The sequence below is a fragment of the Bombus flavifrons genome, chromosome 12 (genome assembly GCF_040668555.2).
Source record: "Bombus flavifrons isolate JBK064 chromosome 12, iyBomFlav1_principal, whole genome shotgun sequence".
NCBI classification, from domain to species: Eukaryota; Metazoa; Arthropoda; class Insecta; order Hymenoptera; family Apidae; genus Bombus; species Bombus flavifrons.
This window is the reverse complement of record NC_138453.1, coordinates 1,258,612-1,279,410: the sequence shown is the minus strand read 5'-3', so window position 1 is coordinate 1,279,410 and position 20,799 is coordinate 1,258,612. Positions and strand designations below refer to the sequence as shown.

At 36.0% G+C, this 20,799-nt stretch overlaps 1 long non-coding RNA gene across 1 annotated transcript; it reads right to left on the bottom strand.

Annotated features, from left to right (window-relative positions):
* Positions 1–15,205: 15,205 nt before the first annotated feature.
* LOC138185453 (uncharacterized) lies at positions 15,206–18,246 on the bottom strand. The gene is made up of 3 exons (XR_011174617.1): positions 18,150–18,246; positions 15,918–16,028; positions 15,206–15,627 (listed from the first exon to the last, which is right to left on the bottom strand). It is a non-coding gene; the product is annotated as an uncharacterized LOC138185453 (long non-coding RNA).
* Positions 18,247–20,799: the final 2,553 nt, after the last annotated feature.

Genomic DNA, 20,799 nt, shown 5'->3' with positions numbered 1-20,799 from the left:
TTTATTCGAAACCTTTAGCGATCCGTTTATTAGGTTCGTTGTTACATGCAAAAAATTTGGAGATTGTGTGGCGGCACTCGACACAGTAAATACCATCACTCGAAACTATCTAGTGTCGGACGACGGCAGTGCTGTGGTTAGCGCCTTAAAGCATAACTGGCAAATATGTATCAGTTTAGATAATGCTACATGCGACAAATCTATGTTTAACATTACTCACACAACACCTATTTTTATTATTTATATTTGTATGTTTTTCACGTGTATTTACATACGCAATTTGCATACCACACGTGGAACCCGTATAAACATCCGCAGTCTAAATAATGACGACTTATTTAATGAATAATAACATTTCTTTACAAATTCTTGATATTACATACTGTATAATTATTATTTTCAGATGAAAATACTGCAATAGAACGTGATGTGGACGGTACAAGTGGCATAGATAATGATAATTTCCAGAAGGAATCGAAGACACAGAAAATGAGAATGACAATGATCAGAGTTCGGTAACATACGATCATCTACTACGGGCTATGGCCCGTAATATTTACGTTTGGCCCGATCATCGTTCTACGGGCTATACCCGTATTTGTAGGTTAAGGGGTTAATAGGTATTAAAAATTCTTTAATTAATGTTCGAAACGTATTATCGGGACAAGAACGGTGAGTATCAAGAAACAGATGTTTAGATGATCGAACGAGACGAATAAACGATCACGCAAAAATCACAACAAAGTGTCCCCTCGAAACGGGTGTTGTTAAATCTTCTGCATCAGAAGGTCGCTGGTCTATGCCGTAACATTTCCAATAAAAGCATCAGTACCAATAGGACTGACCATCAAGACTGAGTATTCAGGGAGGGTTCGACGAACCCCACGGAAGGAACTACAGGATACGGTAGTTCCGTTGCAGCATGCGATGCAGGGTTAGGTTTCGACAGGTAGGATTTCGACACTGAGCGCCGATAACGGATAATCTTGGGATCCCAGTGCCGCTGGAGACTGTTGGAAGCACGCAAAAGGAGACCTTGGACTCTCTGGCAGAAACAAGGAACACACGTGACCGATCAGGTCGAGACTATAAGGCGGATGGAGTACGTGGAGCGGATGACCTCCAAGAACCTGAAAGGGGCCTACACTCGCAATCTCCGAAGGTCGATGGAGAAACTAGCTGTGGAAAAAGAGAGGGCACTAGCAGCAACCAGGGAATCGAGTATTGTATACGATTACAAAACTGTTCCTCGAGTTTGTACTCATACTGGCTTAACCAGGCAATTAGAAAGGAAACTGGTACCGACCACAAGAGAAGGAGGCAGGTGGGGGCGAAAAAAGGAGAGCCGCGTGAGGAATACCCGAGGATCCACTAGAAGATCTCAAGAGAAGAATCTCACTCCGAAAGATCGAGGAGTTCAGACCAAACCTCCAGGAGGTGGGTTTAGCTTCTCCACCGGCTGTCTAAAAGGTTCAGCGAATCTGACAGTGGAGATAAGCCATCTCTGGTGGGATTGCTGGAACATTTCATAAAATTTTCCAAAAGAAGTTTATTGGGTAACCTTGTAACACATGTTTTACTAGAGTCACACGAAATATGAAAACAAAATGGAAATACAACGCAGCTACTTGGTTTCACATCCTATTCGCTATTAAAATTTGCTTTTCATCGTGGACGTGTCCCTTTCATGAAAAACCGAACAAAAACAACGCCTTATAATTTGGCCGAACTTTTTAATAATGCACATGTAAGGGTAGCTACCATAATCATTTCCGATCGCAAATCTACAAGAATTTATACAATTAACTCAAACATTTTCATCGATAATGATTTTATTACTGCTGACTGAATTTACGAAATAGAAGAAAGAATTGTAGTGATTGAAGACATTGAATTTCGAATCGAAGAAGTGGGCAATTGTATCAGCCCTTCTTTAAAAGAACATATAAATACATATGTACATTTAGGTATGAAAGATATATAATATGTATATAAATAATAATAAATTATTTCCCCCAAAACTTCACAACAAGATGGACATTGCTATGAAGTTTTACTATCTGCCTGATACCCGCACGGCCCATAACGTTTTCTCTTCGGTAGAAAAGACTCCTCCAGATTTTTGTGGGAGAGGGGGCAATATGAATCTCAAAAATCTAATAATCATTTTGTTTACATTACTAATTTTTTACATCTGTTCGAAGATAGTTGCTCGAGGCTCTCTTTCGTCGTCAATTCTTCGTGATTCCCGTTTCTACTCAGTCACTGACGAGTTTATAATTTACATGTGTCTGGAATTTATATGTGCTCGATTAAGCACTCCAGGAACTATTATACTTGCCGTGTAAGAATGGCACAGTTGGTAAAAGATATGCGTCTCGCCTGTAGTTTCGTTATAATGTTGAGTTATTTTCGGTTTTTCATTATTCTTGATTCCAGTAGTATTCAAACAAGTTGATGTTAGTAGGACAATTTCATATTTGGGGACGGGATAGTATACTCCATTCTTTTAAAGAAGGGCTGATACAATTGCCTACTTCTTCGATTCGAAATTCATTGTCTTCAATCACTACAATTCTTTCTTCTATTCCTATATATGCATTTATATGTACATTTAGGTATGAAAGATATATAATATGTATATAAATAATAATAAATTATTTCCCCCATATTTAAATGTACATATAATACAAATTTTGGACTTTTGTATTATAAAGTTTGTGTGTATAAATAGACTTACTTTTTTCATATAATTGCAACACTACAAAATCTGCTTGTCTTCAAATGCGAAATACGTACATTTTTTTAAATGTGCAAAAATCTATACCTTAAATATATAATATATGGTATATAAATACCTTAAGTTTTTAGCGAAAAATAAGAAAATTATAGTACTTTTTCTTCTTATTCTTTTACTTCTTATTCTTTTATTTCTTATTCTTTTATTATGCTTGTAAGATAATGGCAAAACAAAAACAGAAGCTACAATATAAGCAGCAGTGGAGATGATGTTTATACGGATATGCTACAAAAAAACAAGTATAGATGATAATAGTGACATCGTGCCATGTAAAAGAAAACGTGTGAATATAATATCGTTCTTTATTATTTCGCAAGAAATGTGTTCGTATTACCGGCAAACGATGAGAGACAAAATCTCTGAATGCAAAAAGTTAAAATTCGATGTGCCACCGGTATTAGCGTTACTAGATGTGTACATACCATGATAGGATGATAGTACTACTACTGGTATGGTATTGCCAGTACACAGGGTCACAGTTTTCTAATACAATCATTCCAGACATCATAATTATTATAAGACAAATTTTTAAAGTTATAGTATAAGAGTTGATACCTTGAATTTAAAAATGTTGGTTACGAATGTTATGAATAAATGATCTAAATCTTTTTAATTATTGGTAAACATTATCAATGACAGATATTTTATTTTGCTTACAAATAACTAGTGTCGACGAACCCAATTTTATTTTGATCACCGACTATCACAAATATTATCTCGTTTCGTCATTTAAAGCAACACGTTTAAAGTCTACCAAACGATCAAGGTATAAAAGTGCATTTTGTATTAGCCAAGTAAAAGTACTTGAGAGACGGAACAAATTTTCGTATACGAAAAAATTAAAAAGAAAAAACAAAGGAAGGGATCTGATTTTTCTTCTGAGCGAGTCAGGCGTGTTTTGCGCTAGTTCTGTTTGTTTTATTCTGGGTGATCGTACGTGTAGATTGTTATTTTCAAGATCTGAAACTTCTCAAAATCGTGTTTGTTTATTCCTATTTGAAATGTCTAAAGCAATAAAAGATGCTACGTTAATTTTTTGTAAAGACTGTGGTAAATTAGTGATAAATCCGACTACATGCGACTTGTATGGAATTTCATCGCTCACTCGATTCAGATGTTTACCTAAAATCTTACTAACATTACGTCTGCATTTGGTCTTTTGCACCTTGTTACCAAAAAGTTTAAAAAACTCGGTAAAACTTTGACTACCAAAATACACGGCAATATTGAACAAATTTGTGCTTTCTTTAAACTCAAGGTAACTGAACTTGCCAGCACTGTACCCACACTAGACTAAAATTCATGTATGAAAAAATGGATGGAAATATTTTGCGTCTTTCGCTTGGTATTCACAATTAAATGTCACTCTTTAGTCTAAGTGATCGCGCTTCTGTTCTAGCTTCAAACTTTAGTTTTATATTCTGTTTCTGTCTTAGTTTTCATGGAGGATTTCGTGTGTACAGCGATCATGGTCCGTCGATTGAAAGGCCAACTGATTAAGGAGCGTGATAGTAATGCTGGTCGTGGAGTACAGAGAGCTGATTTGATATTCGGCGAATATTGTAGTATCGTAAGAAAAAAGGCCTAATTAGAGATCGATCGAATCATAAAAACAGTGTCGTCTGCCCTTCGGTTCTTAGTTTACATCGAAGAAAACCTATATGACTAAGGTCACCTAGTTCTTGCGGAGCAAGGCGTGGTGAGTTTAAAAAAAAGAGAAAAGAACGCTAGATTTTTGGTTCAAAGAGCGTTGACCGAAAGGTCAGAGTGTGCGAATCGAGAAGTGGGTGCAAATGGAGAATCTGAGTTAGTCGAGAATTCGAGGAGTAGAGTTGTTAGCGTTGTTGAGAGATAGAGTTGTTGACGTTGTTGAGTTGCGAGAGTTGTTTGAGATAAAGTTGTATAAGATAAAGAGAGATCGTTTTCTGCCTAATTAATATCTGTACAGACAATTTATTGTAAATAAATTGTAAATAGTCGGGGAAAAATTTATACCTAAATTTCCTCGATACTACAATATGGACGTGTTTTCGGTGTCTCTTCGATTCTTGATAGTCTTGTTTGATTTCTAGGTCCAGTTTATGAATCTTTACACCCTCTGCATACAGTCTGTGTTGCGTTGCATAGTATTCGTTTATTCGTTTCGTTGTGATTCGCGCATCTTCCGGGCACAATCTCTTCTTCGCTCTTTTCTACATAATCCATTCTTCTACAGTTTCCTTATAACCGCCACGGTTAGACTTGTTACTAAGCCTAGCTATATTGATGTGTCATATATCGATTCGTTTGGATGTATTGGATCTTCCGATGTCTATCAATCATTCAATTTAACAGATTCATTCAGCAGATGTTATTTCTCCCTTGGGACTATGGCAGCTCCAAAGAAGCAGATTTGCAAAGGATGCTTTGTACCAACAGCTATTCCGATTACTTGCACGCCCAGTGGAGCGGTATCACACCCGGGATTCTTCTGTTTGGCCAGACACTCTCATTCATAGCAATCTGATAGACTCCTTATATGATTCGACATCCACTGGCACTCCGGAGTCTCCAATGACTGATGGAAATACAGACAAAGCGCTGCTTGACAGGATTCGAGACATATTTTATTCGAAATTTAGGAAACTGAAACGTCAGCTAGAGGTTTCCCAATCGAGTTTCAAATTGCTAAACAATACTTTGATGGGTATCAACGGCAAAGTAATCAAGCTAGAATTGACAAAAATGTAGAAAGTAATTTGGAATGTGATATCTTAGAGCAAATCGATCAAAGGAACAGTACGTTAAAAAATCTTATCCTTTGGTTTGACTGAGAGTGATGCAATCTCTCACGCAACGTCGATCAAGATTATTTTAAGTAGCATCCAACCTGATGCTCGTAACGTCGGTATTATCATCCGTCACCTTGATAGAACCGCATGTAGTAGTAGACTTAGGCCTGTGTGTGTGCCAAATTTCCCGTTATTGTTATTAGGAAACAAAGACAGGTATCGGAGTTCTGTCAGAATTGTACAGGGTCAAACTGTCAAACAACGGCCATTGCTGAATAATTTGAGAACCGAGTAACATAAGATTATCGATCCTTCTAATACTTAATTTTTATGTTATGTTCGCGGCATGCGCAAAATTGTAACGACTGCTCTACGCCCAAGAAAAGCACGATATCGCTATTGGTGCACTTGCAAAATGTGTGGGGTTTTCCTCTAAGCTGCAGCACCTTCAACGTATGATTTCGTGTATCGTTCGAGGAGCTCGGCTTTTCCGGAAGTAAGCTCTTTCTAGAAGCAGTGATGTGCCGATTGCGGTGAGAGGCTACGAGCATTTGCTTGTGAATATTAACTTTAGGTCAATTTCAAATGCGTCGTTAAAGTTACGAACTAGTATCCTGGTAAACATTTGCATTTACATTTTTGGCAATTTCAATTTACCCCGTATTATATAGGATAGTAATGTTCCGTCATTAAGATTTTGACTGTGGTCTGAATGAAGTCATGTCGTTTGAATATTTAGTGAAAACTTTTTTTTATTGCTGTCTGGCTCAAGAAGATCATGCCTGCAAGAAGTTTGGTTCTTTACTGGATTTATGCTTTTCTATCGATATGGAAGATTCATTGCCTTTTTCTGTTGATAAACTGCACCCCTGTGATTATTTGGATTCCATTAGATGGGATGTTATCGTGAGTAATGTAGACAATGGTATCGATTTATTAATTTCGAACCGTTGCGTAACAATTTTCACATTCCTCGTGTGATTTTCTCCTCGGTTTCTTAATCTTGTACGGTTAAAGAAACGCTCTCACCGTACCTTTGTGAATTTCTGAACAATATGTATTTGAATGATGCTAGAACTGATAATCCTCAATCGATAACGGATATGTTAATCTTTCATTTCGCTACTGCACATACTTTTCGATCTGTTGCGTCTCCGGTATTCGAATACGTCCAAAGCATTCTGTTATCTAATCTAGATGTTAGCATTGGCGACATATTCCCCGAATTGAATAAACTAGACACATCTAAAGAACCTGATATCGAAGGAATTCCTTCAAATTTTCTCAAGTCCTGTAGTTTCATTCTACGTCAAGCTTTATGGATTATTTTTGGCGTCTCAAAATCCTCCGAGGCTTTTTCGAGTGAGTGAAAGTCCAGTTACGTAAGACCTGTATTTAAATCCGGAGATTAGGCCGACGTGAGTAACTACAGGTCAATATGCATTATCGATGCAATCCCTATGCTATTCAAGAATCTAACAGTTGATTCTATTAGAACTTTCACTAGGTTTATTGTCATTTTGATGTTCTCGAACAATATTACCAAATTGATACTGTACACGTTGATTTTCAAAAAACGTTTGACATCACATTCCGTTCTTAACGCGATATTGGTTTCAATGGGATTTAAGGATCCAGTGTTATCATGGACAGTGAGCTAACTCAACAGCAGCGAACAGCGTGTTCGAATTGGCGGTCTGTACTTAGCACCCATAGCTAACGTTCTCAGACGTTCATCGGGAATTCTGCCTCGAGCTTATCTACAATTTTTATTAATGATCTTTCGGACGGTCCGTAATATCGTCGATCTCTACTATTTGCCGACGATTGTAAGATTTTTGAAATAATTCATGCATCCAGCATTGCTTTCAAGTCCAACTTGATCTCTGGAGCGGTAGATCAACGGTGCCGTGCAAACTGAGCTACAACAAATTTTACTTCGTGCGTTCCGCTTGCAAGTTATGCCCTATAATGTTTAATTGTAGCCTGTGATGGGATTCCCTGCTTCTAATGTCTCGGGTGTGTAATTTAAATTCCCACTTTATGTCTCTCTTAAATTTCTTACCTCATTTTCAATATATTGCAAGAGGGTCATATAAGACGCTAGATTTTATTAAGCGATGTGCTGAAGAATTTAGGAGCATTCAGTTCATTAAGCTGCTTTAATATCGTTTGTTAGGCTGCTTTTAGAATACGTTTTGTTAATCCGATTTCCGGACAAGGTAACGTACAGGCCGCTGTTGGAGAGAGAGCAACACAGGTTTCTCGGATTTTCCACTTCCAAATCGGCACGCTGGACCACAACTACGTACTGCTCTTCTATAGTTTAAATTTGAAATCTCTTGAATCTCGTAGAACTGTGGCGGACTAAATCTGTCTTTTCAAATTGATTAATTGCTTCATACATTATCCGCGACTCTTGAAGTTGATTAATATTTTCGCACCTTCGAGATTTCGCACCGGGTCATTTTAACTAACTCTGGAAGATAGCAATATGAGCTACATGTATATTTGTTACTACAACCAAACATGACAAGTGCCATTTATGAGTTGCCGCTAGAACTAATCTGTTATAAGCGTGAATACAGAGCGAGTTTGGTGCGACGTATAGTGTTTATCTGAAAAACAATGAAGTATACGCAATATCATTATTCGCATTCTTACAAACATCATGACCCTTTTTCTACTTCGTTCGGTATTTTTCGATCTTAACTATTTACAAATTTTCTTCCACGTCGTAATTCAAAATTCATTAACAATCATACAAAGCATACAATCATACAATTTACAAAGCATCGCGTGCAAGAATGAAGAATAAAGATGCAAATGAGATATGTACAGGTTCATGAATTTTGATTTCATGAATATCTTGATAATTTTGTTGAAATTTGTTGTAACAATTTTTTGAAATTCTACAAAATTTACAATTCAGCTAGCGTATGGTACCAGATAAACAATGGTAGCTGATCGTTACTTGACCGATGGTAATTTCTAAAAACACTATAAAGAATCTCGCTATATAGAGAGTTGTATCAACCATTAGACCGTTACCTCTACATTATATCTACTCAATCTTGTTAGTATTGCAACTATACGGTATTTCATTCTTGAGCATTTGTCCAACTGATGAGACACCTAAGACATTCCATGCCATCGTTTCTCACGTGCCATAGAGTTTCGGGTGTTGCTCTTAGTAGTTTCGATTGTAGCATTTTAATTTTCTCTTGTATTAGTTATAAGTGTTACTTATAAGTTAGTACATAGAGATAGATTAAGTAAGGGGCAATAGTTAAGTATAAGCAGTTGTATATAGTCATAGAAAAGCTAGTGTAAGAGATATATAAGTGATGTAATGGAATTATATAAAAGATGTAAACCGAAAGGTATGGACTAAGTATAAATAAAAAAATAAAATAAAAATAATAATTTTCCCTTGTACTGTACTACTTTTGATGACTGCATATCGTTCTACGATTTCTTATCCTCAATTTGGATTTTTTCTCAATTAATCCATGTAGTAATTTTACGGTGATTACATTAAAGTCATTGTAAATAATCTGCGATAAGGTAAACATCCCCATAAATCCTCACAAAATCCCTATAAAAAATTACAGTTTTATTCGTTCGAGACAACTTGTCCAAAGTGTCATTCTTCCAGTTCGTACATCTTTGGTCGTCCAAACAATAAGTAATTGCCTTTGATCGTAATTCGATGAGAGATATTCAATTTCAAATTATCAAAGAAGTAAAGATCATCTTTGAAATTTCTGCACCATCTAATTTTGGATACTCTTGTAGAAAAAGTATGACACGATTTTATAAATTGTTAATTAATTCTTGTTTCGTATTAGTTATATTCGATAGCAAATATTATGGTGAACACGTACGTTTTGAAGTATCATATCAATCTTACTTCGTTCCTTGCGCTGTAAAGTTTCCACGATAATCTCCAAACGAAATCTCCAAATCTTCTTCTTGGACGTCTATACAAGATTTTGAATTTAATCGACATTCAATGATAATGCTTGTGACAAGTCACAGTATTTACGTTGTTTGCATTATAATATTTATATATAACGCGATTTGCATAACCACAAAAATTGAGTTCCGATTCGACAATTAAAACCGTATCAACATCAGTTTCAGTCAGAGATTTGGATTCGCATCAGAATTTTCGCATAGCTAAATTCCCTAAAGACAGTTTAGTGCGTAGAAACCGATACAGAAAGATAGAAACCATTTGCAACACGCAAAAACGGTCGAAATTCGACATCATTTATTATTGTACTCTTTGACAGTATCTTTCAGAAACTGTCTTTATCTTTAAGAAACTTTCAGTTTCTTTAAGTCAGTACCTTTAAGAAACTACTCTATAACTTGATCCTTGCAGTCTGGTATTTTCTAGAAAAATTATATTTTTAGTAAAAGAAACTCGCACATAGGAAATTTTCCATATGCAGGTACGCCTTGATCGCTGGTAGCAGTAAGCAGTTGCAATAAATGATTTATTTCGTTTTTACCACATTTATGTTAATAGCTCAGTTGCAAGAGAATTGTAAAAAATACTATAGGAAGAAACAAAATTCATTATTCTGCAGTTTGTTAGCTAGGTATAAAATCAAGAACGTGTAGCCTTCTTGAACGTGTGACAATGACAATGTCGTATTAAATTTGCAACTACAGTCAAAAAGTATTTCGTAGCTTTTACTACGGAAAAGTAGTAAATGTGTAGTGTGAAGAATTTACCGCAGAGTGTGAATTTAACGCCCTAGTTTGGCGAATGTAGATGTTCAGTTCATCACAGTCGTGTGTTTGCGATAATTTGTTATGAACAGCCGTGACAAAATGAATATCATTAATCAACTATAGTATCACTGAAAAATTTATATTTCTATATTGCTGCTGCCTAGAGTGAGAAAGTTGATTGTCAATAAGCAATTGCATATAATAAATATATATAGATTTATATGAACGTCGCCGTGTGATTTTACACTTGCGAAATTTCCATAGTGGAAATTAATAGCAACAATAGATTTCTACTAAAAACTACTGTTGTCTGACGAAAGCATTCTGAATGGTCGTCACAGTCCAATTGCTAAACATTTGTTAAATGGACATATATTTTCAAGAAATTCAATGTCCCAGTAATAAAAAGTATGTGGTTATGGAATTTCTACGGAAGATTGTCAAATTACTATCTCTATATGTGAAATGAATAGAATATCTTGTAGTGACATTTGAATGTTACTAGTTTTAGTAAGGCTCTCACCTAACAGACCTATACCTTAGACACAACGAGAGAAGACAGAAAGTGAGTGTTTCGTTCAAGATCTGCTAGTATGGACATGTTACTAGTTTTATATGTGCCACGTGTTCTGGCCGCGACCCCCCCCCCCCCCCGTGGGAGCTTCGGGCACTGGCGCTCAAAAGAAGATACACCCACATGAGAGTATGGGACCCGGGAGAGGACTCGACTGAGCAGGCGGCTCCAAACAACTTAGGAACCGCCGAGGAGGACGCATGGGACCAGTTGCGATCCCAGCTGATCAACGAGGGAGGCGGTCCTCCCAAACTGGGAGACATGGAAAAGCCACCGCGACCTCCCGCTCACTTACAGGATGACCCAGGTGCTCACGGGACGCGGCGTGTTCGACGAGTACCTGAGGAAAATCGGACGGGAGACGACGGACATCTGTCACCACTGCGGGGAGGGTAGGGACACGGCGCAGCACACAGTTTTGTCGGGCGTGAGAGCTGTCCCGCTACACCCTGCGACACGTCATAGGCGAAACATTGACTCCGTCGGCGATCGTAGAAGCGATGTTGAGCGGGCCACAGGAATATGAGGCAGACCGCCTCTTCTGCGAGCGAGTTATGCTCGCAAAGGAGCAAACAGAAAGGGAGAGAAAGAGAAACTCTCACCCTTGTAGGATAACGCGATGGAAGGGGATGGCAGTCAAGCGGCCTAGAGCCGCTTCATCGCCGTCCCAACGGACCACGGCTAGAAGGGGGGATAGCGCTAGGGGCAATGCCCCTCCCCTTAACACGAAATTCAACAGCTAGGGAATTGTCAAGACTGGCTCGAACAAGAGGACGCGGGGAGGGGGTGTAACAGAACATAATTCATAAGAGGTTCCTGGAGCACTCCTGTCATACACGTAGGATAGTCATCGTGGAGTTTTAATTGGTAAGAGTCCGACACTATTCTGCTGTTACCGATTATTAGCAGCAGCGGAGTGTTTGGGTCGAATCATATAGACTACATAACCTGCAACCATATAAGAGCATATGTATAAGAGCAAACGGTGGAGCCATTATTTGGTAAGCGACCTATCCCGGGGAAAGGATGCGAAAATAAGATTGGTTATGACCTGGCGGGAATTGCTACTTATTAAACAGATTAAAAATCGATATGATGCTAATATTCACCGGCAGTAGCCTTGTGCCACTCAAGAGAATATCAGTTAGGTGGAGGACTCATTCGATCAAAGATATCCTACTCATCTCTACTCCTTGACAAAGTAATGTCAAGAAATAGATACATAGAGTGAAAGCCAAAATGAATGTATACCTGGTAGATATAAAGCTCTATATGTGAGACTATGTTTGTCGAATATACAGCTTGAGAGTATATGACAGCGTAAAACATTTATTGGAGCAAGGTGCGACTTGGGCGTCCACTACACGTTGCTATTAATCCCTTAACCTACGATTTACGTTTGAGAATGCCCGTAATATTTACGTTTGATTCGATCATCTACTAAGAGCTATGCCCGTAATATTTACGTTTGATTCGATCATCTACTAAGGGCTATGCCCGTAGTTGTAGGTTAAACAATGATTAAAATCTAACATAGTAGTATCAAAATTTTGGTTGAAATCACAATACGTTAACAGTAAATTTATAATCATGGCGGTACGTGTACAGTTTGAAAATAACAACGAAGTTGAAGTGTTTTCCAGGTTAACAAATTCTTATTGTCTGGTAGCAATCGGTAGTTCCGAGAATTTTTACAGGTATCAATAAGAATGAGTCATTATCACTTTATCTTCAACTATACTTAAACTTATGTTGTGCAATACAATAATTTTTTCCAGCAACTTGACAATTTCATAACCTTGCATTGTCAACATGCGTTGACACAACATGTATTATGTTTCTATAATTCATAAAACAAATATTATTGGTAATTACAGTATATTTGAGGCAGAATTAGCTGAAACCATACACCTGTAATTCATGCGTCAGTTGCAAGATGACGTATAATTAGTCGATTATGCGTAGGTAAGCACGATATGAGGGTTTTAAATCTCTTAAGCGAGGTATATGTGTTGTCCGTGATAATTGTAGGTGCTGGCTCTTGATGTCGCTGATGAGGTACTGCTATTTTTCTTCTAATTTAGATGCGTGGAAGAAAAATAGGACTTCAGGCGCCGGAATTCGAACCCGGGTCCCGAACGTTCGTAACCTAAGGCGCTAACCACTGCGCTACCGTCGTCCGGTAGAAGTTAGTGTCGAAAAAACGGTTATTTTGTTGTCGTGTGCCGCCACAGGGCCTTGTTCTATTACCAAAGAATATTGTGCATGTATATCGCATCTTCATACGCCAAATCATCGTCTACGACGTATATCATAAGCAACGGCGTAAGTTCATTGTGCCAATTTGTTGAAAATATATAGTTTATAACCCTGTTAATTGTAGCGTTATACCACCTCAACCACCCCTATTATCTCAACGGAAATTAGGGGATCGATCTATTCGCGGCGCCGATTATTATAATCGTAACGGGAATTTACGACTCCCGTTGACGTGGTTCCTCGCGACTGCGTCTCCCCACGATTGGTCGAAAATACAGATGTTGATATGATAGCTGGAGGAATGGTTGTAAATGATTGGGTTGCCTTTTGTGGTATGGATACAACTTCGACAGAACTTTCAGTTATTGAAAGCGTTTTTAGACTTAATGAAGAATGAACAGTATCAGCAACTTATCGGAGCTTTGCTGTACATAGCAACTATCACACAACCCGATATATCGGCTAGTGTCACGATACTTTGTCAGTTCAATAAGAATCCGACACAATCCGACTGGACAGAAGCTAAGAGGATCGTGCGATACTACGAATCAATCAAAGGATACGCTGATGCTGATTGGGCTGGATACAGCGTTGAGAAAAAATCTCACAGTAGCTACGTTTACCTACTATTTGGAGGATACATAAGCTGGGCGTGCCGCAAACAACCATGTGTTACGTTTTCATCAACTGAAGCAGAATACGTCGCACTGGGTGAAGCCTGCCAAGAAGGAATGTGGATAAGTTATATCTTAAGGGACCTTCTGAACAAAGATTCATTAAAATTAACTCTCAACGGAGATAATCAAAGCTATATCCAAATCGCGACAAATAATAGGTTCAGCAACAGAACAAAACATATAGAAACCAAATATCATTTTGTAAGACAATTACGACAAAAGAAAATTATTGAGTTAAAATATTATCCTACTGATCAAATGATAGCTGATTTACTAACTAAACCTTTAAGTGCAATTAAATTGAATTTTCTGTTACAGAAGTGCAATTTGCAGAATTAATGATTAGCGACTAATATCGTTGAGGAAGGGTGTTGGAATACAACGATATTACACACATAGACACAAATAGTCTTATACAGACACCTACACAGGCATTTGAACAGGACACTTACACAGGTCATGTTAATAATAATAATGAGATAAAACGTTTTATCGCACTTTACAAGGTATTGTCAGAAAAGCAACTTTACAGATGTATTTTTTTACAAGAGAAAACATTCTACAAAGTATTCTAGAAAGTATATATACAAGAGAAGTAAGTACTTCTTTCTTTAGTAAAGTAATATCTTCAAGTAGATTTTTAATTATATGTAAATTTCTTCATTTCGAAGACAATGAACGTTTTGGTCATATAAAGCCAACAGATCAAATTGCTAAAATTCAAACTGTTTTAGAAAATATTTTAGAAAAATGTAAAACCTTATATATTCCTGAAATGTATATTTGTATCGATAAGTCATTATTAACACTAAACCTACCGCCATCGGTCAAGAAGAATATGTAGCTTCTTCTCGTCTACTGCGACCGGTTATCTATTCTGAAACTGTATGCACGTAGTGCATATGTGGGGAGCAATGTAGACGTATTACTTTTACGGAACAAAAAAATAGGATCCGGCATTTTTATTTATAGTTAGGTTGAGACGTTGAGGTGTGCGCACGTGTTTTGGCGCGCTCCCGAATTTAGCAATTATTGAGAATTAAGTGTGACGTATGAGTTCGTAAATATTAATATAATCTGTAATAACTTTTATTGGAATGTGTTAAAAACAGTGGAAATGAGAGTGGAGGGTTGAAATAATGCAAATAAGATAAATATGATGTCGTTACGACAGTTGAGGAGGGACAATTCGTGATAAATATTTTAATTGACCATTAATTGACTGTTTAGTGGACAGTAAGGTGATAAAGGTATATTCTTGTGATGTGGAGGAGACAATTAGTCACCTATAACCACTAATAAATAGTGGAAATTAAAAAGTTCGAATTTTAGGTTATAAGCGGTTATGTATCTAGCGCAAAGTTGTAACTTTATGCCGTGAATTATCTCATGTACCAGAAAAATAAAATCATTTGTTTATAAAACAAAATATTTTCTTCATTTAACATTGCTAATTTCTTTCATATTCTTAAGAGCGATGTCGAGATATTTGCAAAGCTTTACTTAACTTTCCCTGTTCGAGCGTGAAGGTGATAGCAAGCGTGTTGATATATTCACAACAAAGCACATTACAAAAAAATTAACCTTGGTATGTAATTCTAACTGAAAGTTACAAGAGGCAGTAATAAAAATCTACTTATAGTTTTTTATTTCTGGACCTTGTAATTCAAATAACATTCATATTCAAGGGCACAATAATATTGACTTTTTTATTTTTTACCTCACTAAATTCTATTTCCTTTGTAGCGGCGATGTCCGGGTAATGGATATACAAAAAGACGAAAACTGGGTAATATTTAGCTGAAAAAAAAGAGGAACTTTCGCTAAACATAACGGCGCGACTAACCTCCGATCGCAAGGTCGCGATGTGTGATACAAACAATATTAAATCGGTGTCCAGTTGCTGCCCGCGACAAATTCACAGCGATTTTTAACTTTCCTACAAGCACACGGCGCGTATTAATACAGATCTCGCCCTAATCATTCCAATTATCTTTTTAATACGGCAATTACCGCATCAAGCAGTATCACTGCAACTTGTAAATCGTTTGTAAATGCGCGCAGTACCTTAATATATAAAAGGGACTCACCATTTCAGCATAAAAGTAGATATATAACCATATGCCGTACAAAGGAATAGATTTGCTTGACCCTTTTGTTAATCCCCGCACGTTTCTGGAGACCCAAAGACTTTGGAAGCTCTAAGAAATTATAACAAATTAGATAAATTAAATGAAAATATCAAAATTACAGCATGATTATTTTGTGAGAGTACAACATTGAACAAAATGTTGCAATATATTTTTCAAATGTTAGAATACTGTGTCGTTATCTCTTTGAATTTCATTTCTAAATAAGAAAATTTTAATAAAAACAAATAACTAATGGCACTAAAATGAAAAGTGGTACTATCTTTATAGTATACTCTATTTGCAAGTTACAAATGAACTTATAGCTATAATATTCGAGATTCCACAAAATATTCTCATAATCTATCTTGTTTAACTTGCTAAAACTTTCCAATTGACTTTTTTCTATGGATTTTTGCTTCTATTGATGTTTTAGCTAATCAATGCTTCAAACTATATAGAAAAAGATAACTTTAAAGCAGTCCAATTTATATAAAAAAGAACATTTTTATAGCTTGATATTGTAATATTGTAATATTTTTACCCTTATGGGGGAACTGTTTATAAATTTAAGGAAAATAATCCATCAGCACACCAAATATATTGAAATGACTAAAATATAATTTCGCTTCATAGTACAACTGTTGAAAACTCGAAAGCTTGTAAAATTAACGAAAGTAGACACTATTTTACAAGGTATGACAAAAAAAAGGCATGACAAGGTTCCGAGACAGATGATTTTTAGCAGGTAAAGATGATTTTTAACATGCATTAAGGCATTGAAAGACTGTGTTCTTAACATATGTTCATAACGTGTATCGAAATTAGAGGTTTCGTGTCTGTTATTTCATGTCTAATCGTAATATATGAACAATAAGGACATGAACTACTGCTAAAATGGATTTAGAATAGTAAATAATCATAGCAGTTTAACTCTCCGATTCCATAAGCATCTATAAATTCGTGTTTTCTTTTACTTATTCTGTAACATGAGCCAGTTGATACTGCAATTTTACACTTATAATACTTTAGAGGAACGTATACGTGAGAAAAACATATAAATATATACATATGTACATACATATACGCAATTTATGCAATTTTCATATGCATTTAAAAGCTAATGGTACTGATTTGTGGGATTGGAAGTTACTTGAATATATTTGGAATTATATATGTATGTTTATTTATTTATTTATAAATAGATAATTATAAATATATATATATATATATATATATATATATATATATATATATTTGAAATTAGCAGAAATGCTAATGTAATATTAATATTGAGATTTTAGCGTGTTGCGAGTTGTACTAATATATTCATTTTTTATATTAAGTAATAATTGTGCTGGATAGTGAAATATGGTAAAAAGTCTATAACTTTCAATAAAAAAAAGAGAAGAAAAGAGAAAATATTTCGCATATATTTAAAAAAAAAACTTTTGAAATATATTGTTTTGTATTGATAAAGATAGAAATTAACAAAATTTCCTATATTGCATCATAAACTGAATTATGAAAAGTTAATCGTTAGCGATGAGATCATGTGGGCCCATATACAATAGTCACAAACACATATTTTGATGCTCAATTTCGTTAATTTTCATTTTTGTACATATTTCTAACTAATCGTGCATTAACCTCTCATCTGCAACCTTGTTCTTACTGGCGTTGTTTGCATGCTGCGTCTTTCGAGACCATGCAGGTTTTGTTTAGATTTTTTTCTTTTAAACAACCCTCAAAAATTCTTGAAAAATTCATTTTCAAAGTTTCTAGAATATTATCCAATGGTTTTTATAGTTACGTGCTATTTTCATTTTCTTAAACAAAGCAAAATTTGAACAAAAATATGGATAAAATGAAGAATCACTTAAAATTACTGGAAAACGACCCAGTGTGTAGACGAGGGGGTTAATGTCACACAGATAAAAATGTACAGATCCATTAACTTACGCAGTTATCGAAAAACATAATTAAATTAAGGACGTAAATTCCGTATTCCTTAGTTACCTAATTACACGCGAGTATATTTTTATTACACGTTTAAATCCATATGTATAATATACATATTACTATTTATATCTTTGATACAGTGTGATAGTATAGATTAAATTACATAATCCAAATTAGAATAACTTAAATAAGAACAATCCTTAGTTGTATAAACATATATAAAATATTTACCTTGAATGAAGCAATGAACGATTTTACATCTTTTCGTATTTGTGCTTAACGAAAATTGAACAAATTAACTGCGTAATTCTTCACTTAGTACTTATTACTAACTGATATACGCGTGACAAGTACAAAATTATATCTTCTACACGATATACATCTTGGCACATCCGAACCGAAAAGACGAATGTACGATACCGGTCTTCTGTTATTATAGCGTTAGTACTGCTTGCTGATTGGCTATAATCCTGGGTACAACATGGAACCTGCGCGCGATCCTTGCGCAGTCATGTATAACAATACATACATATAAACGTATAATATTCAAATGTTAAAGTTGGCACTATTTGTTCAAAATCATATTTTAAATCAATTGACAAGGTTTTGCTTTTTTAGCGCGAAATATTCCCTTTAAGCGAGGTGACCATCCGTACTCCATTTTGCAGTACAGTACTACTTTCTCGACAATTGTACAGCAAAGTTGTTATGTACTGATTATGTTCTGCATTTAGTACTACTTGGGAAGAATTATTATTAGAATTATCATTAGAATATCATTATCAATTGTATGTAACAAATATAGTATTTTAAAAGTCAACCTATTTCTTTAAAAGATACAAAAATAATTATCGAATTTTTAACCAGCCTTTTTGACACAAATGCAGATGTTGAAAAAGTTTTTTTCGTTGATCGACGTTTATTGGTCTGCTCGGAAATAGTCTTCAACAATGAACTTAACAATTAATTATATTGTCAGCTGTCATGAAAGTAAAAACTAATATACGATACAGCTGTGAAGAATTTTTAAACATATTAAAGGAAAATGATGAAAGTTTAAAAGAGGAATATTCAGAATCGTTCAAGAGGAATATTTAGAATCAAAATTTTTCAATTGAAAATAAGGAATAATTAACCCCTTCCCATGCCATTTAGTTCTGCAAAACTCGGGCCCAAGCGGTAGACATCGACGCGCTCTAAACAGACCAGACTGATGCTCGTAAACAATCGCAATACGAACCGAAATGTAGAAACTAACACTCAGTCACGACCGTAACGGGCAAAAAAACAGTCCGCGAGCTCGACTTGTTATGTTTACGATTGGCCCAAGTATCTGGTCGCGAGTCAGACTCGCGATATTCATGTTTGGGCCAAAATCTTCATCGCGAGTCTGACTCGATAAAGTACGGAAAGGGATTAAATTAAATTAAATCTATACAATTAAATATTTTTTTGCAAGAAATACAATAGAATTACTATAATGATATTTTCTCACCCTAGTAAAACAAATACTAAAACTAGATTTCAGAAACCTCTGTTTGTAATTAATAACGTATAATTAACATATGAATTTAGTCCAGGTTTTTACGGTTTCGAATCACGACACTTGATAAGAAAATTGAAACAAGTAGATATACAGGGTGGTTGGTAACTGGTGGTACAAGCTGAAAGGGGGGGGGGGTGATTCTACGCGAAAAAAGAAGTCGAAAATATAAAATAAAAATTTTTCGTCTGAGGCTTTGTTTTCGAGAAAATCGACTTTGAATTTTCGCTCGGTACGCGTGCACTTATCACGTCTCCTTATAACGGATCTCACTGTAGATTTTTAAAAAAATTAAAAAAAAAAAAATTTTTATTCTATATTTTCGACTTCTTTTTTCGCGTAGAATCACACCCTTTCCGCTTGTACCACCAGTTACCAACCACCCTGTATAACCATCGTATCAAGATACATTACGTTTATTTCTCAAAAATACCTTACACGGTGATTATACATCAATAGAGACAATTTTTTGCAACGTACTAGATAAACGAGTGTAAGAAACAATGACAAGATATTCTTCATAGTAATTGGCCGTTACTTGATGAGAGATAATTTCCAAAAATACTATACAAAACCCCGGGAACTGTACAAATTATCACTTCATTAGTTTAATTCTTCGATAAAAAGGCAGTTCAAATAAGAGAGGAAACGCGCGTAAATCTCTTTCAAAGTGAGCTGAAATCGATTGAGATCATGCTTTCAAGTTATCTTAGAAGGGACAGAGAAAGGAAAATTCGTTACCCCATTACCAACAATTGCCTCTGGCCCTATTTTTGTTAAAAGTACATTCGGCTTACTTGTATTTTATATTCAGTTTTGAAGGGGATTTAATCGCTACGGCAGTGTGCTCCGTCGTAGTGACACCACTGTACGGGCCATTGCCGCCGGAATAGCGGTACTGAACGAAGCACTGCGACGGAAAACGTTCATATGATGCGCAGGGCTTATGATTAAGTGGTATCCCGCGGACGTCGTCTATAGGTGACGCTCGTACACACAGGTCATCGCGCGGATGCCGCCTATAGGCATGTCGCCGCTACATGCAACCATCGAATGAAGACGAATTTGAATTTTCCGACTCTCCCCCGACCAGTATAAATAAACGGATGCGATCGCGAGCGACAGAGTATCGAACATTATCGTACGGTATCGTACAGTATCTCCGAGTACCTCACGAGTATTTATCGAGTTAATGCGACGAGCATTTACGAGTATTTATTTCGCTATGTTATTCCGCGACTTGTACTTCGTACTAACAACTCACGTATTCGGCTGTACGTTAATTTATTTATTTAATCGAAATATATTTGACGAGTTGCGATAGCAATTTCTCGCTCT